The sequence below is a fragment of the Pelobates fuscus genome, chromosome 8 (assembly GCF_036172605.1).
Source record: "Pelobates fuscus isolate aPelFus1 chromosome 8, aPelFus1.pri, whole genome shotgun sequence".
NCBI classification, from domain to species: Eukaryota; Metazoa; Chordata; class Amphibia; order Anura; family Pelobatidae; genus Pelobates; species Pelobates fuscus.
In genome coordinates this window covers 85,034,147-85,043,381 of record NC_086324.1, presented here as the reverse complement: position 1 = coordinate 85,043,381, position 9,235 = coordinate 85,034,147, and positions in this window count along the sequence as shown.

Sequence of the window (9,235 nt, the reverse complement as noted above, 5' to 3'; positions counted from 1 at the left end):
TCAGACAGGGGCACTGCACCCAGATTTCAATGAGATGAAGTGGTCTGGGTTACTATAGTGCCCCTTTAATTATATATTTACTGGTGTGTGTGTGTGTGTGTGTGTATTTAGCAATGTAATATACATATATATATATATATATATATATATATACACACACACACACGTTTTTTAAACCTGGAACTCATATGATTAAGTCATTCTATTCCATTCTATACTAAAATTAAGTATGCAATATAAGCTACTTTAAAATTAGAACTCAGAGATATTGCCCTCTAAAACTGGAACCAGGAATTTAGTAGGCATAGTCCCCCTCTATTCCTTTTATCGGCATGTATCAAAATCTGTAACTGCTCCTTCTTTAATGCATTCTGTTCCCTCTGCCATGATATCTCTTAACACTATCTTTGCAAAGTTGTTTTTGAAGCTTAAACTCTTTTAATTGCAGGTCCAAAGACACTGTTGCAAAGCACTCTCAAAATAACAGAGACTTAGTTTCTATTTAAGGGAGATAAAAAATAATGCTTTATTTTTCTTAACCTTTATCAAAATTCATGGTTAAACACTTGAAGAGAACACACATAACAAAAGAGGAGAAAGAACATATATTCAACTACAGAGTACAAAGAAATATCATTCTGCATTTTGTAAAAGTAGGGGTCTCATGGGCATGCTAGGTAAATATATCCAAACTATCCAAACAGTTTCCTTTACATTTAAGATCCAATGTGACCCCTTTTACGCATTTATATTTATTTGTGCTCTGTAGTTGCATATCTGTTATTTCTCCTCTTTTTTCATATGCGTTCCCTTCAAGTGTTGAACCATGAATTTTGATAAAGCTTAAGAAAAAAAATCGTTTTTTTATCTCCCTTAAAAACAAACTCCCTGATATTTTGAGAGTGCTTTACAACAGTGTCTTTGGACCTGCAATCAAGAGTTTAATCTTCAAAAACAACTTTGTAAAGATAGTGTTAAGAGAGATCATGGCAGAGGGAACAGAGTGCATTAAAGAAGGATCAGCCACAGATTATGATACTTGCCGATGAGAAGGAATAGAGGGGACCATGCCTGCTAGATTCATGGTTCCAGTTTTAGAGGGCCAGATCTCTGTAGAGGTCTCCTGCAGTTTTTGTTGATAGAAGAGAAAAGATGGACAATGAGAAGTTTGGGTTGCAAACTTAGCCTCATCAACTTGTTATGGATCCCATTGTATTCAATATTTTCTTATAATAAAAAAAAAAAAAAAACCTTTTTATATATAATACAATAGCCGACACATGTAGTTGAGATTGTATATAGATATGTACCAGATACAACATGATGCTAAACACACAGAGGTGATTTACAATGTCTAAAAACAGAAATACATTACACTGGTTTAAAATAATCAGAAAAATAGAGGTAAAGTCTTACCTTATCAACAGTGTAATCGGTTTGTAATCATTCAGAAGTAAGCTTTTCTGCAAAATCCAACAAATGTCAAGACTTTTTATAGCATACCACTATATATTTTATAGCATAACACATTCAATCATTTTTAATTTATACTCATGGGTTTGTGTCTCAAATGTTTAATTATGTAAATCTAAAATTATTTATTCTTTTATCTATTTAATCTTAGTTAGATGACGTGGTCAGTGAATCAGTGGAAAGTAGAGTGTGAAGTGACATTTTTTCCTGAACACTTATTCACATACAGATTGAGGGTGAAGAATATAGATAGTCAATTGAAGATTATGCTAGCTTTAGTGTAGTAATAATCTTAATTTTAATAATGACAAGAGGCAAATATTTCCCCCCCCTTCCTGGATTTTTCAACTTGTTCTGCTATTTTTCGTGTGAGATTGAAAATACAGTGCAATACCGGCGCCGTATATTCAGAGAGACAGGGATAGGAAGCTACATCTTATCCCTGCTTCTCTCTCTCCTTACTGAATCCACAGGGGAGCAGCACAGAGTGCAGCCAGCAACATTCAGACTGCAGAGTCAGCCTACAGATCAGGCAAGTGAGGGATGGGAGGGGGAAGGGGCAGCCTACAGATCATGTAAGTGAGGGGTGGGGGGGACAGCCTACAGATCAGGTAAGTGAGAGATGGGAGGGGGAAGCCCACAGATCAGGTAAGTGAGGGATGGTGGGCCGCCTATAAATCAGGGAAGTGAGGCATAGGGGGGCCAGCCTATAGATCATGGAAGTGAGGCATAGGGGAGGCAGCCTATAGATCAGGGAAGTGAGGCATAGGGGAGGCAGCCTATAGATCAGGGAAGTGAGGCATGGGGGGCAGCCTACAGATCAGGGAAGTGAGGCTTGGGGGGCAGCCTATAGATCAGGGAAGTGAGGCTTGGGGGGCAGCCTATAGATCAGGGAAGTGAGGCTTGGGGGGCAGCCTATAGATCAGGGAAGTGAGGCATAGGTGGAAGCCTTTAGATCAGGGAAGTGAGGCATGGGGGGAAGCGAGGCATGGGGGGCAGCCTATAGATCAGAGGGTTGAGGGATGGGGGCATACTATAGATCAGGATAGTGAGAGATGGGAGGATCCACCTACAGATCAGGTAAGTGAGGGATGGGGGGAGGCAGCCTATAGATCAGGTAAGTGAGGGATGGTGGGGAGGCAGCCTATAGATCAGGTAAGTGAGGGATGGGTTTGACAGCCTACAGGAAGGGTCACCAAGGAGCAGGAAGGTAAAGTAAGAGAATGAGTAAAAAGGAGAAGTAACAGAAATGAGCAGGAAGGGACATCAAGGAGCTGGAAGGGACAGCAAGTGGCACAAAAGGTGAAGTAAGAGAAGGAGTAAAAAGGAGAAGTAACAGAAATGAGCAGGAAGGGTCAGCAAGGAGCAGGAAGGGTCAGCAAGGGGAAGGAAGGGTCAGCAAGGGGAAGGAAGGGTCAGCAAGGGGAAGGAAGGGTCAGCAAGGGGAAGGAAGGGGCAGCAAGGGGAAGGAAGGGGCAGCAAGGGGAAGGAAGGGGCAGCAAGATGCAGGAAGGGGCAGCAAGATGCAGGACGGGGCAGCAAGGAGCTGGAAGGTAAATCAGCACAAAGGTAAAGTGGAAGGAACAGAAAGGGTCAGCAAGGAGCTGGAAAGGGCAACAAGGAGCAGGAAGAAACATAATGATCACAAAGGTAAAGTAGGAGAAGGAACAGAAATGAGCAGCAAGGGACATCAAGGAGCAGAAAGGGTCAGCTATGAGCTGGAAGAGGCAGAAGGAGCACAAACATAAAGTAGGAGAAGAGGATCTGCAAGGAGAAAGAAGGGTCTGCAAAGAGCAGAAAGGGACAGAAGGAGCACAAAGGTAAAGTAGCAAAAATAATCAGAAGGAGCACAAAGGTAAAGTAGGAGAAGGAGCAGAAAGAGTCTGCAAGGAGCAGAAAGGGATCAGACAGAGAAAGGAGCAGAAGGGCGCAAAAGAAGCAGAAAGTAGCAGAAAGGTAAAGGAGCAGTAGGAGCCAATGAGGAGAGAAGAGAGTGCAAGAAAAAGAAGACTGTCAAATGTAGGAGAAGAAAAGGAGATTGGAAGACGTGAAGTAAACCCTCCACTTTATTTTGGACACCACATCATAAGGTTGTTGTCATTAGCTTGGCTAATACAGCTTGGTTGCTACATCTAAGTGTTGCTTCTAAGTGTGTGGTTGGAGATATTCTGGAGAGTTTTACAGAAGCTTCAACTGTCTAAGAGTTGTGCTAAGAGTTTTCTTTTTTACTGTTACAGGTCAGATTCATTTGTAGGAAAAGGTTACTGATTGCACAAGGTTTGATTTCCTGTTGGTAATTATAAGTGATTTGATTTAATTTGTTAGCTACTTGCTATTGATTGCTGTTTAAATTAGCTATTGTTTGAAAATAAGCAGAGGCCTACCCAGGTGTTAAACATTCCTAGTGGGTGGTGCTTTTAGGAGTTATATAAGGATTGTTGTCATTAGCTTGGCTAATACAGCTTGGTTGCTTCATCTAAGTGTTGCTTCTAAGTGTGTGGTTGGAGATATTCTGGAGAGTGTTGCTTCTAAGTGTGTGGTTGGAGATATTCTGGAGAGTGTTGCTTCTAAATTTGTGGTTGGAGATATTCTGGAGATAAACTGGAGGTAATCTGAGGTATTCAGGAGTATAAATAAAAAGTTAAGATTAGTTTGATTTAAATTATTTACCTCATTGGAATGGCAGACTTAGTCCAGTGTAATAGTTGCTATGCATTTGTTTCACGCTCCACTTTTTGGAGGTCTGGTTGTTGTCTAATCTGTAGACAGTTCTCTATCTTGCGGCAGGAGATTGTATTTTTGAAGTCTGAGATTTGTAAATTATCTGGTAAGCAAACTCAGGCTGGAAATGCTGCAAAGCCACTGCCGCAGAGACATACTAGGAATGGCAGATGGATTACTGTAGGATCTGGTAGACTTAGAGTTGTGGATAAAAGGCATATTTCACAGTCTGTTGCTCTACATAATTCATTTTCTGCACTTTCAGAGTATAATGGTGTTGTGGATAGAGGCACTGAGGCTAATGGTGTTGTGGAGAGAGGCACTGAGGCTAGTGGTGTTGTGGAGAGAGGCACTGAGGCTAGTGGTGTTGTGGAGAGAGGCACTGAGGCTAGTTTTGTTGTGGAGAGAGGCACTGAGGCTAGTGGTGTTGTGGAGAGAGGCACTGAGGCTAGTGGTGTTGTGGAGAGAGGCACTGAGGCTAGTGGTGTTGTGGAGAGAGGCACTGAGGCTAGTGGTGTTGTGGAGAGAGGCACTGAGGCTAGTGGTGTTGTGGAGAGAGGCACTGAGGCTAGTGGTGTTGTGGAGAGAGGCACTGAGGCTAGTGGTGTTGTGGAGAGAGGCACTGAGGCTAGTGGTGTTGTGGAGAGAGGCACTGAGGCTAGTGGTGTTGTGGAGAGAGGCACTGAGGCTAGTGGTGTTGTGGAGAGAGGCTTGGAAACTGTGGTGAGGCCTAATAGAAAGCAGTTGTTGTTGGGGGATTCCATCATAAGAGATGTGGAGATGGACAATGGTGGTCTTGTGAGGTGTCTTCTTCTCACAGAGACAGGAGACGTATCTGTAATATTGTTAAGCGAGCAAAGCAGGAAGGGGAATTGGATGTACTTGTCCATCTAGGGCTTGCAATGAGGTTTCAGAGGTTAAGGAAGTTTTTAGTGTTTTTGCCAATGATATACGGCAGGTTGCTTCCACACTGTCATTCTCTGAAGTTCTGCCTGTGCATAACACTCAGAACGACAGGCAGATGTGTATTAGGGACTTTAACTTGTGGCTTGGTGAATGGTGTCGGGAGCAAGGATTTGGCTTTATTTCTCATGGTAGCTCTGTTTGGAATGTTAATAAACTGTACAAAAAAGATGGTTTGCATCTTTCTCAAAAGGGAACAAATGTTCTCAGTGAGCAGTTCAGAGGTTTTGCTAGGATCTAGGAGGGGGGGCAAAAGGGTGATAAAACATCAATCCAATTGTCCCCCAAAACAAGGACAGAAGGTGCCTGTAGCAAGTGTGTTCAAAAATGATAAGCTTAGAGTCATGTCTACACATGCTCGCAGTTTAGGGAATACGATCCATTAACTTGTGGCAATAATGGCAACTGATAGTGTAGATTTAGTCGCTGTTACTGAGACATGGTATAATGAGAAAAATGACTGGGACATAGCAATACCAGGGTAATCTTTATATAGAAAAGACAGGGAAGGCAGGAAAGGGGGAGGGGTGTCCCTGTATGTGAAGGATAGCATAAAATCTAGCCTAATGAAAGTTAGTGAGGCGAACATAGAGTCTGTTTGGGTTACGTTAGAATTTGGTAATCACACAGTAACTCGTGTAGGTGTGATTTATAGGCCCCCAGGACAAATTGAAGAGTTAGATAATCTACTAGTTGAGGAAATCACTAAAATGACAATGAAGGGGGAAGTTATCATCATGGGTGACTTTAATCTTCCTGATGTGAATTGGAAAACAAAAATAGCTGTGTGACGAGACCAATCTCGCCACTGTGCATTGGAGGAGCCTGGTTGCCTGCCTGCTGCCTTTTGACTATGGACCGGCATTTAAATACTCTATTTTCCTATGCAGAAAGGTCTATTCATGTATTTCTGCTCTGGCGTTCGGTAGATTCTCGGATTTACTGAATGAACTCATTTAACCCAGATAGCTATGCCATGGAACCTATTCGTGTAATAAAAGACTTTGGCTCCATGGCGATTGAACTGTATGTGTGTGGTCTGAGAGCCATTCAGTAATAATGTGTGCTCAGACCTAACTATCTGGGGATATGTTGCATGTCTGTATTTTATGTAATAAATGTAACCTTGTGTATTTTATTGTATTTTACTGTATTTTGCTACCATGTGGCTAATGGATGTTCGCCTCTGTCCTTGGAGATAATTGGATTACTTCCCAATTATCTCCAGGATAGAAGACTCTGTGGAACTGGTTTTGGGCAGAAAAGCCTTGCTTCCTTTGGTCACAAAGGACTTCGATATATCTTTTGAACCAATGGACCAATGTGGATGACATATGTTCATATTTGCAGTATGCGGATTCTGAAAATGTAAGTTTTATGTGAATGTGATGCATACTTTTAAAGTTATGAATAAGGTGGAAAAACTGTATTTCTCTGCTTGTGATAATTACATGACCCATTGTGTAAGGTAATTGCATCACAGGCAGAGGGGAGGATTTTGTGTGGGAGTGTCTGAGTGTATTGTACGTGTTTATTGGTTGTTTTCCAAAACCCTGTGGGTGGTACTAATGTGTATATAAGAACAATACACATGCAATTGTGTCTGCCCCATCAAAATTGTCCAAATAAAGAATAATCAAAGAGCTTTACTTCCAAGTATAGAAAACACAAATGGTTTCCAAAATTTATTAACTTAACATATATAAATTACTCATAAACACACAAAACAGTAGTAAATACAAATAAACTTTTAGAGGTAACAAAAAGTGCAAATGTTATACTAGACAGTAATTAAATATTTTAACAGTTATAATAAACTTGCTGTTAATTCTGTAACAGTACAAAATGTGCGAAAACCTTTGGAATTCAATAAAGTTTAAATACCTTGCAAACATATTGCTGACTAGCTTTCTCGTCCAATTTTAGAACAGGAAAATTGTACCAGTACCATGGCAAGCAACCCAACAGTTTTCAAAATGTAATGTGCAAACATTACTCAAAAAAGTGCTTTAAAACAAGTAAATTAGTTTAACAGTAGATAAAAAGAGGGATCATTACCCTTTAGGACAGACCTGTCTAACCTGTGTCATCCCCCCCCCCCCCCCCCCCGATGTTGCTAACTACAACTACCATGATTCTTTTAATGAAACAGATGGCCAGGGAATTATGGGAGTTGTAGTTCAGTAACATCTGGGGAGGGCGCATGTTGGACAGGGGGAGGTTGCAATGTGTAAACTGTTTTCTAAAGTTTTAGAGGATAAAATATGTAACAACTTTTGAAAGTAATTATAACTTAAAAAACAACAACAAAAAAACAAAACTAATCCAGTCAAAATTTAGAAAAATAAATATTGACCAAAATTGTAATTTACTGACATGCTTGTAAGTTATGTAAGCAACATCCCTTGTAGCAAGCTGCTTTTCGAAGCCAAAACATCAATGGTCTCATTGCTTAGTCCAATCAAGGCCTCTTTCTCCATGGACAAAGGCCTCCAAATGTGTTTGAGAGAGGGAATTTCTCAGTCTGTTCCAGATGTATTTAAGTTTTGAAAAAGACCTCTCAAATGCTACTTGCGAAGAGGAAAGTGTCAGTGTCAATTTGTATGCATTAAAAAGTGAACTATACGTTAGACTGTATAAGTTGTAACGCAATAATACATTGTAGCAGCAGGCTATACAGCTCTTACAAGTTTTGCACTTTCCACTTTTATCACCAACATTGGAGTATGGCTGTTCCTCAGTTTCAGAGATAAGATGAGAATGGATGGTGTCTTCATCTTGACCTTCATTGTTAGCATCAGTATATTCTTCATCAAGTGACATTTTCAATCTCTGCCACTTTGATGCCAAATCAAGTAGCTCACTTTGCAGTTTCTCTTTAGTTGCATTAGAGTCAAATTTAATTACAAGGCTACTCAGTCGTTCTAATGCACTGCTGGGAAGGTCTAGTAAAATATCTTCCAAATTTTGGGGATCTAAACATGCCAAATCTGCAAATAACTGACCATGTGTTATAAATCGGCTATGCAGACTATTAATGATCTTGTCCAAGGTCACATTGTACACCTCCACCCGGAACTGATCACTTGCTAACAGAATTGGTTTGTCTACTGCAAGCTCACCAGCTATTCTTTTCTTACGTTGTATTCTTCGAGGTGATGGAAAGTCTTCCTCAATCAAAACTTGGCAGTCGGTTGTATCCAACTTGCTGTTTGCCCAGACTGCAAACTTCTTGGGAATCACAATCATGTGCTTGTAAGTTGTTTACCATTTCTGTCACCATTCGGTATGCCTGCAATACATCCATACCTTGTGTTTGCAGGTACAAGGATAGTGGAGTAGTATTCTTGAAAACAAATAAGTACAGCTGTGCAGTTATAAGTGTGTGGAATTTGAGGGATTCTAAGTAAGTTCAAGCCTTGTACCTGATGTCAGCATTAAAATGATCAGAACGTGATATTTCTGCCATGGTCTGGATCAAATCTACCTACAAGGCTTGACTTGGATCATTAAACGAACCAAACACCTTTGTAAGTGTGTCACGACTAGTAATGTGGTCCAGGACGCAGAAACTATGTAAACATATACATAAGTAAGAAAAGGAAAATAACAGGATAGAGCGTAAACCGGACCTTAGAATGGCCGGACTAATACGCTAGAGACAGAGAATGGTCAAAGGGAAAGCCGAGGTCAAGGAAGCCAGAAAATACTCAATACCGATTAAACAAGCCAAGTCAGGGAAACCAGAGATCAGAATAACCAGGGAAACGCCAAGGATCAGGATACCAGGAAATCAGAAACACGAAATTAGCACTTTCAGGAAACCAGGAAACTGAAACCACGACATGGCAAAGTACTGGGGTGAATTAGGGGTTTAAATACCCCTCTCTAAGCTATGATTGGTCAGAGGGTGACCTCTGACCCCAGAACGTGCGTGTGCGTTGACGTCGTGACGTCACGCACACGTTAGTATAATTCTCGGGGGCGGGGCTATCCATAGACGCGACCACGTGGTCGGCGCCATATTGGATTCGGGCGTGATGCCCGGAAGAACTACGTGTGCAGTTCCCGGCTCGCC